Below are 20,915 nucleotides of genomic sequence, written 5' to 3' on the forward strand. Positions count from 1 at the left end.
ATGGTACCTTGCAAATGCTGAAGCTTCCCTGTACCTGCAGAAGCAAAACAGCCCCAAAGCATGATTGACACCCCCCCCCCCCCGCCATGCTTCACAGTAGGCAAGGTGTTCTTTTCTTCATAGGCCTTGTTCTTCCTCCTCCAAACATAGGGTTGACCCATGGGCCCAAACAGTTCTAATTTTGTTTCATCAGTCCATAGAACACTATCCCAAAACATTTGTGGTTTGTCCACATGTCTTTTGGCATACTGCAGTCGACTCTTCTTATTCTTTGGAGACAGCAAGGGCGTGCGCCTGGGAGTTCTGGCATGGAGGCCTTCATTACGCAGTGTGCGCCTTATTGTCTGAGCTGAAACTTCAGTACCCGCATCTGACAAATCTTTTTTCAGTTCCTCAGCAGTCACATGGGGACTTTTCTCCACTTTTCACTTCAGGTAGCACACAGCAGTAGAAGTCAGCATCTTCTTTCTGGCACGACCAGGTAGCGTTTCAACAGTGCCCTTTGCCTTGAATTTGCAAATGATGCTTCCTATGGTATCTCTTGGTATGTTTAACATCTTTGCAATCTTCTTATAGCCATTGCCCTTCCTGTGAAGAGAAATAATCTCTTGTCTTCCTGGACCATTCACTTGACTTCACCATGTTTGTAAACACACCAGTAAATGTCTAGAAGCAGCTGAGTATCACAGTCATTTTAAATCTGCCTAATTGGTGTTTATTATGCTTGATTGCTGCTCGTTAACATCCACAGGTGTTTTTAATACCTGATCGAAAACCCTTGAATGAATCTCTTTTCTTAAGAGTGGTAGTCTTTAAGGGGTTGAATAATTGTGTCAATGAAGAAATCACAAAAAAAAAAATTAATACTGTATTACAAAAACAATTGATGCCATGTTACTTGCATTTGGTTTTTTAAAAAGTCCTTGTAACATACACTAAATTCCATAAAACCCAACTGTATGTATATATATATATATATATATATATATATATATATATATATATATATATATATATATATATGTATATATGGAATTTTTTATTGACAGAAGGATAAGTCTATCCAGCAAAGTTAATGGCTGCACTCGGGGGCCAGGAGAGGTTAATGAGTGCACTGCATAAAGTATTGCAGCCATTAACCTCTCCTGGCCGTTAAAGTGAACCTGAGATAGTTCACTAGCACCAATTATAAAGTACCGTGGCCTCCCTTGCCGCCTTCCATTAAGCCACTATGAAGATTATTATATAAGATAGGATGTACATATTTTTATCTGAATTTTTCTTCTTCTTTTTTTAAATTGTTAGGGGGTGTGGTTATGGATAACAACATTTGGTGCTGTGTTTTTTTTAATGTCTGCCAGTAGTACATGCAGGCTGATTGTGGATCAAGCAATATAAACTAATTACATGGCAAATATCAATAATTTCTTGATCTCCCTTCTATTTTTTAACTTCTCACTTTGCCATGTACTGATTTATTTGTTTACCCTTTTCGCTAAAGTCCTTGCATAGGGTTGCATAGTTGTTTTGAACATAGGTGCACCAGTCTATAGACAGCTTCTTTAGCAAATCACCTTCAGTGCCTGAGACAAACTTTGCTTCCTGTCAAAAAAATCACTACAAATAATTTTTCATTTAAACTGTGCCTCCAAAAACAAACAGCTGACACAGAAAATTTGCAGGCCATATGTATTTTGTTTATTGACACAACATTAAGGCTGCTTTCACAGTGGGACGTTACAGGCGCACGTTAGAGCAGCCTGTAACGCAGCCCAACTCACAGTAATGAAAAATCAATGGGCTGTTCACAGTGCCCACGTTGAGTTACAGTGTAACGGTGCACGTTCAATGAAAGTGCAGCATGCTGTGCGTTATAGGTGGTTTTAGCTGCGTTAGACTGTTTGCACATGCTCAGTAAGGGGAGAATCCGCTATTGTTCCTAGCCACATGGTTTATTAATATTCACTGCACTGTAGTGTTGTCCAGATCATGAACGATTCGGATCTTTGAGTATCCTTCCATTTTGTCATTCTAACATCACTAGTCATACATGATGGCAAAGTGACAATATCATTGCTATTATCCTCATCCACTTTTATCCTTTATTGCATGCCAAAATATTAAGCAGCGGCTGAAGTGCAGGCTTGTCATTTTATATGGTTATAGATCGCTCTGTAACGTTCTTATGACAGAGAAAAACTCATTAAATATTCTTCACTTTCAACCATTCCAAGCCAGAAATAACATGTGACTTTGATGCTACTGCTGCCAATACACACAAAACAGCTTTGATTTCTCCACAGGATCTGGATTGCAATACTGGATTTGAATTTAACCTTTGCAAGTAAAGAGTAAAGTGAGGGTAAGTAATAGTAGCAAGTTTGAAATGCTGAAATTGAGTTTAAGCAGACTTGAACTATCCTGAAAAAAAGAAATCTAAGGGTGAGGCTACTGTTTAGATTTACTACTTACTGAGCTGGCCAGCAAAATCAATGTAGTGGGTCCCATAAAGTCCTTGCATTTATGGGTTGTGGCAGTGCAACAACACCCCCTCCTGGTGTCACATACTTGCCTTGCATATCTATGCAAAGGCCAGAAAGTTGTCATACTAGGGTATATTCGCCAAAAGTTTAATAAATTCAATGGGCTTGATTCACAAAGCAGTGCTAACTGTTAGCACGCCTGTGAAAACCCCCTTAGCACATCTAAACGAGTTTTCGCGCGTAAAACTTTACGCGCACACTGCACAGAGCGCTCCGCGCGAAGTGCCCATTAAAGCCTATGGGACTTAGAGCACATAAGACTTTGCGCACGAAAAGTTAGTGCGCGATCTGATTGAGAAATCCGGTGCTAACCTACTTAGCACCCTGGTTAGCACGTCTAAAGACTTTAGACGTGCTAAGTAGGTTAGCACCGCTTTGTGAATCAAGCCCAATGTGTGCAGACAGTGCATGTAAGGTTTACAGCAATTAATGTAGCAAGTTACACTAACTGTAAAGATCGCTTCAGATATCGCTTTCCGTATGTTCTACCTGTATGTTAACCCATTTATCTATTGTGCAGCGCTGCGTAATATGTTCGCACCTTATAAATACAATAAATAATAATAATAATAATAGATATGCAACACTTACTGGTTACACAAGCAGCGGAAGTGATGCATACATAATGCAAGTTAATCAGTTAACTTAAGGAGAACACAAAGCGGATTTGCTAAATCTTAATAGGACACAGAGGCATGTTCTCTGCACAATTACATGTCTTTGTGTCCTTCTGGTGCTGCCACCAGTCCCCACTGGGCTCTGCTGTCTCCCCTGAAAATAGCGCCAGGCTAGCGAGAATCTGCTTGTCGCTAGCCTGCTGTTCACCTGGCATGTGTCAATCACCCTGCGCCCCCCCCCCCCCTTCCACTGCATGGCTCCCGCCTCTGTCCCCGCTCCTGTAAGCTTCCTCCAATTGAAAGCTAAGCCCTGACCCGGGAAGCATCTCCAGTCAGGGGAGGTGACTGTGGATTTGTGACCCAGCGCAGAACACTCTCGACCATGGGAGTGCAAAAGGGGAGCGCACATGTTCGGACTGCGCCTGTGGCAACTGGACCCAATGGGTTGATTTATACGGGCCACCTTACAGAGGATCCATGCGGCCTGAGAGGTCGGTGAGAGGACGATCAGCCTGAAGGGGGCTGGAGGAAGCCCCAGGTATGTATAATTTTTTTCATCACCTCAGTTATACTTTAAACATTACACCTTCCAGTCACTTTGGGCTCTTTCACATCAGACAACGCGTGCAGGAGCCGTTCTCCTGCACGCGTTGATAGCCTGCGGCGTGTCGTCGGGTAGCTTCGGTGCGACGCGATCAGCGGCGGTAGCTATTAATTGATCCCGACAAAAACGCCGGCTCCCGGGTGCATTGGACAAAAAACTGCGCCTGGGTGCGTCGGAACCGCAACGTACCGAAACGCAGCGTCGGGTGTGAAAGGTTAAATGAAAGTCTATGGACTTTCAATTTACCTTGGTTAACGCAAACTTTACCGTTGGATCAAGACGCTCAAAGTTTGCGCAGATGTGAAAGAGCCCTATGCAAAATACGCAAGTATCCATTTCAAAATATGTGCCAGAAAAGGAGAGCAGCCCCAATCAGCAGAGGATAGTGTCTCTCTCCTTAGGTAAGTATGTGTTTCTGAGCCAGAATTTTCGACTCGGGTTTTCTTTAACCACTTAAGGACCGCAGTCTTTTCACCCTTAAGGACCAGAGCCTTTTTTCCATTCAGACCACTGCAGCTTAAATGGTTTATTGCTCAGTCATACAAGCTACCATCTAAATGAATTTTACCTCCTTTTCTTGTCACTAATACAGCTTTCTTTTGGTGCTATTTGATTGGTGCTGCGATTTTTACTTTTTATTCTATTCATCAAAAAAGACATGAATTTTGGCAAAAAAATGATTTTTTTAACTTTCTGTGCTGACATTTTTCAAATAAAGTAAAATTTCTGTATACATGCAGCGCGAAAAATGTGGACAAACATGTTTTTGATTAAAAAAAACCCATTCAGTGTATATTTATTGGTTTGGGTAAAAGTTATAGCGTTTACAAACTATGGTGCAAAAATTGAATTTTCCCATTTTGAAGCATCTCTCTCATTTCTGAGCACCTGTCAGGTTTCATGAGGTGCTAGAATTCCAGGATAGTATAAATACCCCCCAAATGACCCCATTTTGGAAAGAAGACACCCCAAAGTATTCACTAAGAGGCATGGTGAGTTCATAGAAGATTTTATCTTTTGTCACAAGTTAGCGGAAAATGACACTTTGTGACAAAAAAAATAAATAAAAAAAAGTTTCCATTTCTGCTATCTGGTGACAAAAAAAATGAAATCTGCCACGGACTCACCATGCCCCTCTCTGAATACCTTGAAGTGTCTAGTTTCCAAAATGGGGTCATTTGTGGGGTGTGTTTATTGTCCTGGCATTTTGGGGGGTGCTAAATTGTAAGCACCCCTGTAAAGCCTAAAGGTGCTCATAGGACTTTGGGCCCCTTAGCGCACCTAGGCTGCAAAAGAAATGTCACACATGTGGTATCGCCTTACTCAGGAGAAATAGTATAATGTGTTTTGGGGTGTATTTTTACACATACCCATGATGGGTGGGAGAAATATCTCTGTAAATGAGATTTCTTTTGATTTTTTTACACACAATTGTCCATTTACAGAGATATTTCTCCCACCCAGCATGGGTATGTGTAAAAATACACCCCAAAACACATTATACTACTTCTCCTGAGTACGGCGATACCACATGTGTGACACTTTTTTGCACCCTAACTGCGCTAAGGGGCCCAAAGTCCTATGAGTACCTTTAGGATTTCACAGGTCATTTTGAGGCATTTATTTTCTAGACTACTCCTCACGGTTTAGGGCCCCTAAAATGCCAGGACAGTATAGGAACCCTACAAGTGACCCCATTTTAGAAAGAAGACACCCCAAGGTATTCCGTTAGTAGTATGGGGAGTTCATAGAAGATTTCATTTTTTTTTCACAAGTTAGCGGAAATTGATTTTTATTGTTTTTTTCACAAAGTGTCATTTTCCACTAACTTGTGACAAAAAATAAAATCTTCTATGAATTCCCCATACACCTAATTGAATACCTTGGGGTGTCTTTTTTCTAAAATGGGGTCACTTGTGGGGTTCCTATAATGCCCTGGCATTTTAGGGGCCCTAAACCGTGAGGAGTAGTCTAGAAACCAAATGCCTCAAAATGACCTGTGAAATTCTAAAGGTACTCATAGGACGTTGGGCCTTCTTAGCGCACCTAGGTTGCAAAAAAGTGTCACACATGTGGTATCGCCGTACTCAGGAGAAGTAGTATAATGTGTTTTGGGGTGTATTTTTACACATACCCATGCTGGGTGGGAGAAATATCTCTGTAAATTAAAATGTTTTGATTTTTTTTACACACAATTGTCCCTTTACAGAGAGATTTCTCCCACCCAGCATGGGTATGTGTAAAAATACACCCCAAAACACATTATACTACTTCTCCTGAGTACGGCGATATCACATGTGTGACACTTTTTTGCAGCCTAGGTGCGCTATGGGGCCCAACGTCCTATTCACAGGTAATTTTGAGGCATTTGGTTTCTAGACTACTCCTCACGGTTTAGGGCCCCTAAAATGCCAGGGCAGTATAGAAACCCCACAAGTGACCCCATTTTAGAAAGAAGACACCCCAAGGTATTCCGTTAGGTGTATGGTGAGTTCATAGAAGATTTTATTTTTTGTCACAAGTTAGTGGAAAATGACACTTTGTGAAAAAAACCAATACAAATCAATTTCCGCTAACTTTTGACAAAAAATAAAATCTTCTATGAACTCGTCATACACCTAACGGAATACCTTGGGGTGTCTTCTTTCTAAAATGGGGTCACTTGTGGGGTTCCTATACTGCCCTGGCATTTTAGGGGCCCAAAACCACGAGGAGTAGTCTGGAAACCAAATGCCTCAAAATGACTGTTCAGGGGTATAAGCATCTGCAAATTTTGATGACAGGTGGTCTATGAGGGGCCGAATTTTGTGGAACCGGTCATAAGCAGGGTGGCTTCTTAGATGACAGGTTGTATTGGCACTGAAGTGCAGGAATGTTCTCAAATCATGACCTGGACATGGCAATTAAGTCGTACCAGCAGTGATCAGAAAAAAATTTTCTGTCACTGCGGTGGGGCGGGTGAGGGTTTGGCCGGGTGATCAGAAGCCCGCAGGGGGCATATTAGGGCCTGATCTGATGGGTAGCAGTGACAGGTGGTGACAGGGGGTGACGGGGTGGTTGATAGGTGATCAGTAGGTGATTACAGAGGAGAATATATGCAAGCAATGCACTGGCGAGTTGATCAGAGGGGGTCTGGGGGGCTAATTTAGGGTGTGGGCAGGTGATTGGGTGCCCGCAAGGGGCAGATTAGTGTCTGATCTGATGGGTAGCAGTGACAGGTGGTGACGGGGTGATTGATGGGTAATCAGTGGATGATTAGAGGGGAGAACAGATGTAAACAATGCACTTTCAGAGGTGATCTGAGGGTGGGTCTGCACGCAATCTGAGGGTGTGGGTGGGTGATCAGGTGCCCACAAAAGGCAGGTTAGGGTCTGATCTGATGGGTGGCAGTGACAGGTGGTGACAGGGGGTGATTGATGGGTGATTGACAGGTGATCAGTGGGTGATTATAGGGAAGAATAGATGTATACAGTACACAGGGGGGAGGGTCTAGGGAGGATCTAAGGGTGTGGGGGGGGTGTGTTCAGGAGCCCCCAGGGGGCAGTTTAGGACCTAATCTAAAAAATAGCGTTGAGATAGTGACAGGGAGTGATTAATGGGTGATTAGGGGGGTGATTGGGTGCAAACAGGTGTCCCAGGGGTGGGCAGGGGGGGTCTGATGGGTGCAGTGGGCGATCAGGGGGCAGGATCAGTGTGCTTGGGTACTTACTAGGAGGGCTGCAACCTGCCCTGGTGGTCCCTCAATCACTGGGACCACCAGGGCAGGAGGCAGCCTGTATAATACGCTTTGTATACATTACAAAGCGTATTATCCGCTTTACATGCGGAAGATCGGGGGTTAACAACCCGCCGCCGCTGCTAATTGGCTGGCGGGTTGACGTCGCGGGTGGGCACATCCAGCGTGCGATCCCCGGCCAGCTAGTCCTCAACGAGCCGCCGCCGATCGGCGTATTGCGCGGTCGCTGCGGGCTCCACTTTGCCGCCGCCCCTAGGTAGGGGCGGCCGGCAAGTGGTTAAAATCACAATCCAGTAATATATATATATATATATATATATATATATATATATATATATATATATAGACATATATATATATATATATATATATATATATATATAGATCTATATATATATATATAGATCTATATATATATATATATATATATATAGATCTATATATATAGATATATATATATATATAGATCTATATATATATATATATATAGATCTATATATATATAGATCTATATATATATATATATATATATATATATATAGATCTATATATATATATATATATAGATCTATATATATATATATATATAGATCTATATATATATATATCTATATATATATATATATATATATAGATCTATATATATATATATATATAGATCTATATATATATAGATCTATATATAGGTGGTTGGGAGGGGATCAAGGGATACATGGGGGGGGGAGAGCTGGAAAAAAAGTTTATTTTTAGACTAAAATCGCACAGCCTGTCACGGCTGCAGGCTGTGCGTCTCTCCCTGTCACACAAGATCCACAGTGACAGGGAGAGGGAGGCGGAGAGGGAGGCGGAACGGCAACTATGTTGCCTTTCGGAGGGTGATCGCTGTGATTGGCTCACAGCGATCACACGGCAGGGAGCCAATCAGTGACGGCTCCTGCCGATACCCGGAAGCCTTAGCTGTCATAAGACAGCTAAGTGCAGCCGGTTCGGTGCGCGCGATCGCGGCGGGGAGCGGCGGCGCCGGTGATAGAGATCTACGCCTTGCCAGCCAGGAGCCCATCAAAACAGGGCGTAGATCTCTATCACTGCGGTCCGGAAATGGTTAAATTGTCTCCAAACATAACCATGGAGACTGTGGCCAGAGTTCAATGTTTACTTGATGTTACATGTTTCTAAAAGGACTGCAACTTCTCTAGATGCTGTTTTACAAACCTCAGACATTTACTTTTGTGATGAGGCAGCAGGTATAGCTTTCCCTCGATGACACTTCCACGCACACTGTGAATGGTTATTACTACTGTAAAGGAGTTTGAATGCGGCTATTAACAGAAACATAACACAAAACAGTTTATTATGACCTTTTTTTTTTTTTTTTTACAATAAACTTTACGTGGTATCACCTTACCACCTGGATCTTGTTTGAAAAACTGAAAATGCAGGAAAACAGCCTTTCACATCACACACTGCCTTCAATTGAGGCCAGAGCTACATACACAGGCAAGATCACAGTACAGCTAAAATATTAACCTTTCAGCTATCTCGCCATGTTCCAATATGAAGCATGGAGAATTTTATTCCATATTTTATCCCAGTCCGTGGAAGTAGAATAAATGCACATATAATGACTAATGGGAAGACTGACTAATTATGTTTAGGGAACATTGTCCAGCTTTGTGAAATGATGTTTTGCGGAAATAACGGCTTTTTCCAACTGCCAAGCAATATCTCCCTTTCTGCATAGACTCTAAGTAACGAACAATCTGTACAGATCACCTGGCAGAACTAAAGATGTTACCACCAGTGATACATTTCAGAATGTAAATCAGGGAGAGGAAAGAAATTACAGTGGGCAAACACTGGCTAAAATTATCTATAAATTAATACTGTAGACAATAAGCAATTTTACTAATTACCGGTATGTTATTTTCCCTACAGTTCCTCTTTAAAGGACAACTGAAGTGAGAAGAATATGGAGGCTGCCATTTGTATTTCCTTTTAAATAATACCAGTTGCCTGGCAGCCCTGCTGGTCTATGTGGCTACAGTAGAGTCTGAATCACACCAGAAACAAGCATGCAGCTAATCTTGTCTGACAATAAAGTGAGAAACACCTGATCTGGTGCATTCTTGTTAAAGGTCTAAAAATATTAGAGGCAGAGGAACAGCAGGACTGCCAGGCAACTGTTATTGCTTAAAAGGAAATAAATATGGCAGCCTCCATATAACTCGGGCTTCAGTTGTCCTTTGAGTTAGGGAAATATTGTTTAATTATGTTGTTTGAAGGAGCGTGCTAGATAATGGGGAAAATGGGGGAAAGCAGCATGGATGAGGGAGCTCTGCACAATTACTTGCTTGTGCAATACATTCTCTAATTATATTTGTGGTTTAAAATGCTGCCTAATTATGATGATTGGTGGAAAACCTACCTTTTTTTCTTTCTTTCTTCTTTTTTTGTTTGAGGGCACACTGCTAATTATGAAGTTTGGTGCACACACTGGTGAAATGGTGTCTTGGGAGGAACATGCTGCCTTATTGTTATATGGGGGTTATAACAGCTTAATTATAATCTAGTTTGTGGTGGTTGTGGAAGACGTCTACTTTGTTATTTCTCATATGGTATGGTAATTATTTTTTTATTAAAGGAGAGTTAAGGCTCATACACACATCAGACTATAGTCTTTTGAAAATGAAAGATCACAGACCAATTTTACCCCCTTCCATGTAGTATGAGAGCCATACCTACACTGTCTATTCTATGGAGCTGAACTCCCCATCAGAAAAAAATCTTTGCAAGATGCTGCACACAAAGATGCTGTACAGACACAAAAGATCAGTATCTGCAAAAGATCTGTTCCTGCAAAAGATCCGTTCCTGCAAAATGCATTCATAGTCTATGATATCTGCAGATCATCATACACACCTTGTTTAACAGACATTCATCTGCAGATCAGATCCACCAGGATGGATTTTCAGATCTGCAGATGATTGTCTGATCTGCAGATGAATGTCAGTTAAACAAGGTGTGTATGATGATCTGCAAATCTCATAGACTATGAATGCAATTTGCAGGAACGGATCTTTGGCAGGAACAGATCTTTTGCAGATACTGATCTTTTGTGTCTGTACAGCATCTGTGTATGCAGCATCTTGCAAAGATTTTTTTCTGATGGGGAGTTCAGCTCCATAGAAAAGACTGTGAAGGTATGGCTCTCATACTACATGGAAGGGGGTACAATTGGTCTATGATCTTTCATTTTCAAAAGACTATGGTCAGATGTGTGTATGTGGCCTTAGGCTTCATCTGAAAGATTTGCTAATTGGGCCCACTGACTTCGAGTTACACAGCTGGTTCATGTACATTTGGGTCAGCCTACAACCTGTCATGACAATGTCCACTTAACACTTGCTATAATTTAGTTTTTACATAGTTTTGCACTTTACAGCACATTTAGTCTTGTCACTAAATATCACTCAGAGGGGGCTCACAATCTAATCTCTACTATAGTCATGTGTTCATCATAGTCTTGGGCCATTTCTTTTTTAGGAGGAAGCCAATGAACTTCTCTGTATGTTTTGGGGTTGTTAGAGGAAACCAGAGGAAACCCATGCAATTGTGTGTGCAGATAATGACCCAGCTGGGATTTGACCTGGGGACCCAGAATTTCCCAGGATCCTAGCAACTCCCCAAGTGGTGTTGATCAAATCATATATTGGCCAGGACTCTATCTACAGTATATTTATAAATTCTAGCCTGGATCCCCTCTACTGCAATATGCAGGTTACTTGGTGGAGTGAAGCAGTTGCTGATCCGGTGAGGATATTTAACACACACTGGGCCTTGAGCAGCCATAACAGAGGCATGGCTCTGAGGAAGCACAGGACACTGTGCTGTGGGGTGTCCCCAGGAGGACTTTGTAGCAGGGTCTGGATGTAAAGGAGAACACTGATTTGTGAGGAGGTTCTGCCCGCATCAACGAACACTAGCCAGCTAGTGCTGGAAGCACGTAGTGAGCGCATACACCAAGAGTAATGAGGCATAGTTATCTGGGGAGATCTATCAGTGAGTATGCCTCCACTCCACATGGTTTGCTTATGTGTACAAAACTGGACATTTTACCTGTTGATTCTTTTAAATATACTCTCAATTAATAGCCAGTTGAATTCCCTACTTCTAATAACACAGTAAAACCAGGAAGTAATTGTTCACATAGGCCTGTTTGGAGACTAGATGAATTTCATACATGAGAGCTCCATTTTATGCCATACCAAATTCATATTTTATAAATTTTTCAAGTATTAAGATCAAAGTAGTATTCCAAGCCGTGTACCAGTATGTTCCTGACTGCTAACAGAGTGAACAAAAGCAAAGGAATTTAATATAAACATGATCAATATTCAGAACATAATAAGTCATAATATTTAAAGCATGGGAAACAATAAAGTAAAAAGAGATATCTGTATATTGGATTAAGCACCGGAACAACTCAACACTTTGAAGTTCTTAGCAGGTGCTGCAGGATGCCCCGCAGGAACTCAAAAAAATCAACCCTGCGGTGTCTGGCTAAAACAGCATACAATGGTCCCTTTACTAGAAGCTAATTGATTGTGGCTGTGTTTGTACAATCTCAAGAGTATTTGCATAAAAATGACAGATTGTGTTATGCTTCTAACATGCTAATGGCAATAAGGTTTTTAACTCGTCAGCTGGGTGTCTGGGAGATGTGGCAGCAGCGTCCAAATGTGAATTCTCATCAAGGTACCGGTAAATGTCATGGAGCTTTGAGAGTTGCATACCTTTAACTCTGTCTACAGAACACTTACTTATCTTGGTCTCATATAAAATTACCTCCTGTTTGCTGACTCAGTAGGGCAGAATGCCAGAGAATTGTGTGTGTTACACATTCTTCCATCCTCTGATGAGAAGGAGTAGTGTTTTGCCATTTCTGTAACTTTGATGTACAGCTGCTTGTTTTATGTTGTCTGCTTCCTTAAGCTGTAAAAATCACTACTTTGTACAGTATGGCGGCTGCACCCAGGCTAAAGCTGAAGATTGCATGCAGCAGTTCTTCAACCATGGCTTACCACAGTGTTGAGAAACTGAGACATACCGTATGGCTCAGAGCATTCTTTAGCACTGACAGTAGCGAGGTGGTCAGTGAGCAGTTAAAATATGCACTTATTTTGGCTGCTTGACTGTGCACTCATAATGCTGCCTGGGAAAGGCTTAAACAGTTGCTGAAGGAAACCATTCAGGTTTCAACTAATACATTCAATAATGGCTGTGGTTAGTTGCTTTGGAAACCGTTTTGGATTTGACAATTTTCTGTGCACTCGTCTTTATAAATCAAGCCCATTAAAGAGAACCTGAGATGGCCTTAAAAAGAAAATATATGTACCTGGGGCTTCCTCCTGCCTGATCGCTCCCTTGTCATCCTCCTCTGCCTCCTTGTTCTTTACCAATTGGCCCCGGAAAGTTGTATGGTGTAGGGCCAACTACGCATGCTGGCGCGACCACACGCGCTCCTGTTGCCTGGAGCGTTCTGTGCATGCGCAGTACTACAGAGCAGGTGCAGACCGCTCCAGCGACGGGAGCACCACATAGGAGCGCACACAGCCAGACTGCGCCTGCACCGACTGGATGACTTACCAGGATCAGTTGCGGAAGAACCAGTCTGCAACTGAGGACGACAAGGGAGCAATCAGGCCAGAGGGGGCTGGGTGAAGCCCTGAGTATGTACAGTGGGTTGCAAAAGTATTCGGCCCCCTTGAAGTTTTCCACATTTTCTCATATTACTGCCACAAACATGAATCAATTTTATTGGAATTCCACATGAAAGACCAATACAAAGTGGTGTACACATGAGAAGTGGATCGAAAATCATACATGATTCCAAACATTTTTTTACAAATAAATAACTGCAAAGTGGTGTGTGCATTATTATTCAGCCCCCTGTGATCTGAGTGCAGTCAGTTGCCTATAGACATTGCCTGATGAGTGCTAATGACTAAATAGAGTGCACCTGTGTGTAATCTAATGTCAGTACAAATACAGCTGCTCTGTGAGGGCCTCAGAGGTTGTCTAAGAGAATATTGGAAGCAAAAACACCTTGAAGTTCAAAGAACACACCAGACAGGTCAGGAATAAGGTTATTGAGAAATTCAAAGCAGGCTTAGGCTACAAAAAGATTTCCAAAGCCTTGTACATCCCACGGAGCACTGTTCAAGCGATCATTCAGAAATGGAAGGCGTATGGCACAACCGTACACCTACCAAGACAAGGCCATCCACCTAAACTCACAGGCCGAACAAGGAGAGCGCTGATCAGAAATGCAGTCAAGAGGCCCATGGTGACTCTGGACGAGCTGCAGAGATCTACAGCTCAGGTGGGAGACTCTGTCCATAGGACAACTATTAGTCATGGACTGTACAAAGTTGGCCTTTATGGAATAGTGGCAAGAAGAAAGGCATTGTTAGCAGAAAGCATAAGAAGTCCCGTTTGCAGTTTGCCACAAGCCATGTGGGGGACACAGCAACCATGTGGAAGAAGGTGCTCTGGTCAGATGAGACCAAAATGGAACTTTTTGGCCAAAATGCAAAACGCTATGTGTGGCAGAAAACTAACACTGCACATCACTCTGAACACACCATCCCCACTGTCAAATATGGTGGTGGCAGCATCATGCTCGGGGGGTGCATCTCTTCAGCAGGGACAGGGAAGCTGGTCAGAGTTGATGGGAACATGGATGGAGCCAAATACAGGGCAAACTTGGAAGAAAACCTCTTGGAGACTGCAAAAGACTTGAGACTGGGGCAGAGGTTCACCTTCCAGCAGGACAATGACCCTAAACATAAAGCCAGGGCAACAATGGAATGGTTTAAAACAAAACATATCTATGTGTTAGAATGGCCCAGTCAAAGTCCAGATCTAAATCCAATCGAGAATCTGTGGCAAGATCTGAAAACTGCTGTTCACAAACACTGTCCATCTAATCTGACTGAGCTGGAGCTGTTTTGCAAAGAAGAATGGGCAAGGATTTCAATCTCTAGATGTGCAAAGCTGGTGGAGACATACTCTAAAAAGACTGGCAGCTGTAATTGCAGCAAAAGGTGGTTCTACAAAGTATTGACTCAGGGGGCCGAATAATTACGCCCACCCCACTTTGCAGTTATTTATGTGTTAAAAAAGTTTGTATGATTTTCGATCCACTTCTCACATATACACCACTTTGTATTGGTCTTTCACGTAGAATTCCAATAAAATTGATGCATGTTTGTGGCAGTAATGTGACAAAATGTGGAAAACTTTAAAGGGGGCCGAATACTTTTGCAACCCACTGTATATTTTCTGGGGTCACTGAACCCCATTTCAGGTACACTGTAAGTGTCATGACAAATGTGATGTGCCCTGCTATACAGTATAGAGACAAAATTCTATGGGGGAATTTCTATCTCTGTATAGATGTATTGAAATAGAATGAAGGTGCACAGAGAGTTAATAGAGAGCAGTGATGACCAAAGGTAGCTTTCTGACCAATCAGTGGCTTGGCTGTCAACTTGGCAGCTAATCATTAGCTGGGAGCTAGGTCTTATGGGAGTAACTTTTTGTTCATTTGAAGCCAAATACTTGTAATTCCTTTCATTTTAGGAAGTCGAAAATACGAGTGGCACAAATTCTGCAGTAGCAGTACATTTTACTACATTTATTATTCAAAAGATGCAGATTAACAGTGTGATTTTTTTCATTAACAATTATAATTAAGATCATATTAATCAGATCAAATTAAATATTGATCCACAGCATTAAAAGATCCAAAAGGCTTACAATGTCTAAATCAGTTACAATCGTGTGTATGTAAAAAATCCCCCTTGCAAAATGACCAGCTCTGTAAGGGCTGGCTCACACTAGGGGCAATTGCTACATGTATGTTAAGTGATTGCATTTTTGCAGTGTGAACTAAGGCCTATTTTCCACGAACTGTTTCTAGGCAGTGAAATGCCTCTCAAACGCCCACAACTGCTCACTGCTGCCTGGTATACCACTGCTTGTCGCTGCCCGGTAACTGCTCACTGCTGCCTGGCAACTGCTTGCTGAGCACACAGCTCAACAGTTCGTGGAAAAGAGGCCTAAGCCTTAAGGTTCGTATACACGTCCGATAAAGATCGTTCGTTATGAACGATTCATGACATTTACACGATATTCAAATTAGACCGAAAAGATCGTTCGTAATGAACGATTGTGTACACACGTGAACGATATAAGTATAAAGTACTGAACGACGAACGATAAAAAAATGCGTGCGCAAACGGAAGTGACGTTATGACAGGCAATAAGAACATGCGTACTACTCTACAGATAATAATTATCGGACGATCTTTGTACACACTGCAACGATTTAACGATTATCTTTTGAAAAAAATCCCCCGGGTTTGATTGGCCGGATTGAACAATAACGGTCGTTATCGTCCAAAAAAACGATCGTTGGAAAATTTGGAACGCACGATTATCGGTCCAATTGTCGTTATCGTTCGTTTTCGAACGATCGTTATCGTACGTGTGTACTCAGCTTAAGATAATGAATGTTAATGTGATTCAGGATTGATTGGGCATGTCAGCCATAACATTTTGGCAATGTTTCCATAACTTTCTGAATGATTTAACTGAGATTCGATAGTTTACTAAAATTTGCACCATTATGAATACCTGAAGTTGTGTCTTTTTTTTTAAATACAGGCATGGGTTATGCAGAAAAGGTTGCCTCTGTAACTATACTGTGTGGGAAGAGCAACATTGAAGCTGATATAAGAAAAAAAGCATGTTTAAATATATCCTTCCATCCTGTACACCTGCATACATAATTCAGGTATTTGTTATGAAAAAATTACACAAAATTACAAGCATTCTGGGTTGCAGAGACAATGGCTGCCCTTAGGGACTTGAGTACTGGCAAAAAGTATTTGAATATTAATGATCAAAATAATTTTCTACCCTGATATGTAAACAACAGAAATATACGTTGGTGTGTTTGCAGCATAGACAGGATAAAACTGTGACGCACCGACAGCATTTCTTGAAGCAGACCTGAACTCAGAAATTCCTCGCTGCTCTAAAAGATATGCAACAGCATAATAACTTTTAAAGAAAACATTTCTTTGTTACAGCTGATACACATCTTGCAATAAATCTGCAGTGTGTCTACTTCCTGCTTTCATGGACGCAGACATAGGGTTAACATCCTGTGTTTACAAATTAGCAGCTCTGTGGTGGCCGAGGAGATTCCAGTGCTGGTAATTAGTTACAGATGAGTAGGAATTAGACAGACTAAACTCTCTAAATACATTCAGGGTGCATTTCTCTATGTTTTCCTTTTGTCTTGTGCAAGAGTGCAGGTCCACTTTAAAGCACCAAGAAATATACAGGATATCACCACTTTATCATTAAAGCTCATCTCACCCTAAAATATAGAACATCCCAGCACACAAACAGTTAAGGGAGCACAGAGCTATGTTGCAGTATAACAAACCAATTTATTCTCAATATATGCGTACAAAAATCACTGACATATAAAAATCCCACCCATAAAAACCACTGTGATAAGCCCAAAAAGGCACCTGTATTATGTATAAATTGTAAACATAGGCCTCGATTCATAAAAGTGCTGTCGGTAAGGTAAATCCGTGCGGGGAAACACCGCTGTCGGTATTTCAGCCTTCTGGGTGGTCATTCATAAAAATGTTTCTAGTTGTGATAGGAGTGCGGAAATATCCCGCTGTAGGCTAGCGTTAGGCTGTCGGTAGGCATGCGGAAACAAAAGAAGCTGGCCGAGTCCCTCCGTGCGGTGTTCTCTCTGCTGCTGCTTGGGAGGTCTGTCCCATTCACTGCAATGTATTCCGCACGCTTCTCGCCACATCAGAGGTAGCGGTAATCCCCGTCTGCATACCGCTTCCTCTATTCTTCATGAATTGACATTTGTTACTTTTGTTAAGATAATCACCGCGCAAGGCGGTGATTTATCACTCTTCTCAGGAATGTCGGCTTTTCATGCGGAAAAAGCCTTTATAAATACAGATGTGGTCGGTAAAGTGAGCTGTTTTCAGCATTTCCGCATGCGGGAATGCTTTATGAATCGAGGCCATAGTCCTGGAGTGCACTCCTTGCAAAGACTAATGCTGAGAATTATATATCCTTCGGGCCCATTAGGTAGTCCACAGTTAAAGTGACAACTTGATGGAGGAGGAGATATATATCTTCGTCTTATGACCCGTGTGCTATTGATTAGTATGCCTCTATAGAAATATATCTACATGTGCATTACAGCCACTGTATAATGTGTCAAACCTCTCAGCCCTCTTAATGGCGGCTATCAGTAGCATCAAGCCTTTCGTCTAACTCACGTGACTCAGCACGGAACCACGGATGCTTTCCAGTAATCCAGAATCTGGATCTTCTTCAACCAGCGTTTTGAGAGCAGGGACCGCTGATTTAAAACACGCGCGGCAGTGCAGCTGATTACGGCAGGAGCGAGAGGAAGCGCACGGAGGCACGGGGAGGACAAGGCACCACCCACTTTTTTACATAAATTATTTTATTAATTGCTCTACTGAAAAAGTGATTTATCAAATCAGGTGTCCTTGTGACCTGATCTGTATTGGGAAAACCTATAGACCTGTAAACGTGAGAATAGATGAACACGTCAAATATTAGGGGCACAACCATCGATAAGAAGTAACTAAATCCTCTTGCATTATCTTTCAAAATAGTCCATAATTCTGATCCTTAAGCCTAGTACACACTAGCAATTTTGATAGGCCAATCATTGGTCAATGTTACCACCTCCATGTAGTATGACCATTTACCTATATAATCTGCATAGAATTGAAAATCTGTTTGGCCTCATACTACATGGAGGTGGTAAAATTGACCAATCATTGGCCAATCAAAATTTCTAGTGTGTACCAGCCTTAAGGATTTGAAAGTGATGGGTATCGTTAAATTAAACATCAGCCCAAGGAGACGGGATTATGACAAGCAATTACTTAGAAAAGAATCATACTGGATATACGAGTGCAGAAGCCTCTACCCCCAAGGCTTAAACAAAGATATGAACATTAAAGCTTTTCTATGATCTTGCACTGCATTGCTCTGATGTGCTGGAACGTTTCAGTGACATACTTTTAATATGCAACTATGAATAAATTTGTACGTAACACTTACCCGCTTTCTGTATATAAGGGAAGGCTCTGTTACCAGGGCTACACGTCTGAGGAAATCCGATACGATGAAATGCGTCACGTGAGCCAAGTGACGTTGGTTGAGTGGGTGGTGTCTTGTCCTCCCCGCGCCTCCGTGTGCTTCCTCTCGCTCCTGCTGTAATCAGCTGCACTGTCGAACGTCTTTTAAATCAGCGGTCCCAGCTCTCAAAACGCCGGTTGAAGGAGATCCAAATTCTGGATTACTGGAAAGCATCCGTGGTTCAGTGCTGAGTCACGTGAGTTAGACAAAAGGCTTGATGCTACTGATGGCCGCCATTAAGAGGGCTGAGAGGTTTGACACATTATACAGTGGCTGTAATGCGTATATAGATATGTTTATATAGAGGCATGCTAATCAATAGCACACGGGTCATAGGATGAAGATATATATCCCGTCCTCCATCAAGTTGTCACTAACTGTGGACTACCTAATGAGCCGAAGAATATATAATTCTCAGCGTTAGTCTTTGCAAGGAGTGCACTTCAGCACTATGTTTACAATTTATACATGTTACAGGTGCCTTTTTGAGCTGACCACAGTTGTTTTTATGGATGGGATTTTTATATGTCAGTGATTTTTATACGCATATATTGAGAATAAAATGGTTTGTTATACTGCAACATACTGTAGCTCTGTGCTCCCTTAACAGTTTGTGTGCTGCCACTTTAAACCACGCCTGAAGAGGGAGGGATATGTTAGCGGACATATTTATTTCCTTTTAAACAATGCAATTTGCCTGGCTGCCCTGCTGATCCATTGCCTCTAATGCTACACACACACTTGAGATAAAAGTCTTTGGAAAAGGTAAGATCACAGACCAATTTTACCACCTTCCATGTAGTATGAGAGCCATGCTCTAGTCTACACAGTCTATTCTATTGAGCTGAACTCCTCATCAGATAAAATCTTTGCAAGATGCTGCACACAAAGATGCTGTACACATCCAACAGATCAATATCTGCAAAAGATCTGTTCCTGCAAAAGATCTGTTCCTACAAAATGCATTCATAGTCTATGATATCTGCAGATCCTCATACACACCTTGTTTAACAGACATTCATCTGCAGATCAGATCGACCAGGGTGGATCTTCAGATGATTGTCAGATCTGCAGATGAATGACTGTTAAACAATGTGTGTATTGAGATCTGCAGATATCATAGACTATGAATGCATTTTGCAGGAAAGGATCTTTTGCAGGAACAGATCTTTTGCAGATACTGATCTTTTGAATGTCTACAGCATCTTTGTGGGCAGCATCTTGCAAAGACTTTATCTGATGGGGAGTTCAGCTCAATAGAATAGACTGTGTAGGTATGGCTCTCATACTACATGGAGGGGGTAAAATTGGTCTGTGATCTTGCCTTTTCCAAAGACTTTTATCTCAAGTGTGTATGTAGCATTATCCCTTTAGCCATAGACCCAGAACAAGCATGCAGATCAGGTGCTTTGACTGAAGTTTGATTGGATTTACCGTCACGCTGGTTTCAGGTGTTTGATTCGGACACTACTGCCAAAGATATCAGCAGGCTGTCAGGAAGCTGGTATTGTTTAGAAGCAAATAAATATGGCAGCCTCCATATTCTTCTCACTTCAGGCTCGTTCACATCTAAAATCATAATCGCAAATTCAAACGTTTTTCGATTTTGTGCAGCGTTTTTTTTACCTCCCTTCTAACACTCCACTGTACGCTGCGTTTTTGGTGAAAGCGTTTTTCTAAGCGCTTTTCCAGAGCGGTTTTGTCATTCACTCCCTGAAGCAATACAGTGTATTTATTCTAAAAAAAACACGAACGCAATTGTTGTTTTTTTTGAGTGGTTGTAAGTGGTTTTGTGAGCGTTTAGCGCTCTTCCTATAACTTCCATTATAGCAAAAACGCCCCATAAATGGTCCAGGCACCGGTTTGCGGACTGCAAAGCGGACGCAACGTGCTGATATGAATCTTCTCATAGGGATTCATTGCACAAGCGTTTTGGGGGCGCCTGCGCTGGAAAAAAGGGCAAAAAGGCCCTAAGTGTGAACAGGCCCTTCAGGTGTACTTTAAGCCAGCTGTGTCTGTCTGCTTTGGGATGCTAACATTTTTACTAAGGGAACTTCTAAGAGCGACAACTTTATATGCTTTTCTCAGTGCAATAGTGACATCTAGAGGACATTGGCTAGAATGCA

The 20,915-nt window shown here is 41.9% G+C and overlaps 1 protein-coding gene and 1 long non-coding RNA gene across 7 annotated transcripts in view; one reads left to right on the plus strand and one right to left on the minus strand.

Moving 5' to 3' along the window:
• The window catches only part of COL11A1 (collagen type XI alpha 1 chain), a 782,075-nt gene that overhangs the window by 712,371 nt on the left and 48,789 nt on the right, over nt 1-20,915 (minus strand). The window lies entirely within an intron of this gene.
• The window catches only part of LOC137522567 (uncharacterized), a 57,869-nt gene that overhangs the window by 7,402 nt on the left and 29,552 nt on the right, over nt 1-20,915 (plus strand). The window contains exons 2-3 of the long non-coding RNA XR_011022336.1: nt 2,304-2,362; nt 16,231-16,360. This is a non-coding gene — a long non-coding RNA (uncharacterized lncRNA). The remainder of the gene's footprint in view (nt 1-2,303; nt 2,363-16,230; nt 16,361-20,915) is intronic.

This window comes from Hyperolius riggenbachi, chromosome 6 (genome assembly GCF_040937935.1).
Source record: "Hyperolius riggenbachi isolate aHypRig1 chromosome 6, aHypRig1.pri, whole genome shotgun sequence".
Taxonomy (NCBI): Eukaryota; Metazoa; Chordata; class Amphibia; order Anura; family Hyperoliidae; genus Hyperolius; species Hyperolius riggenbachi.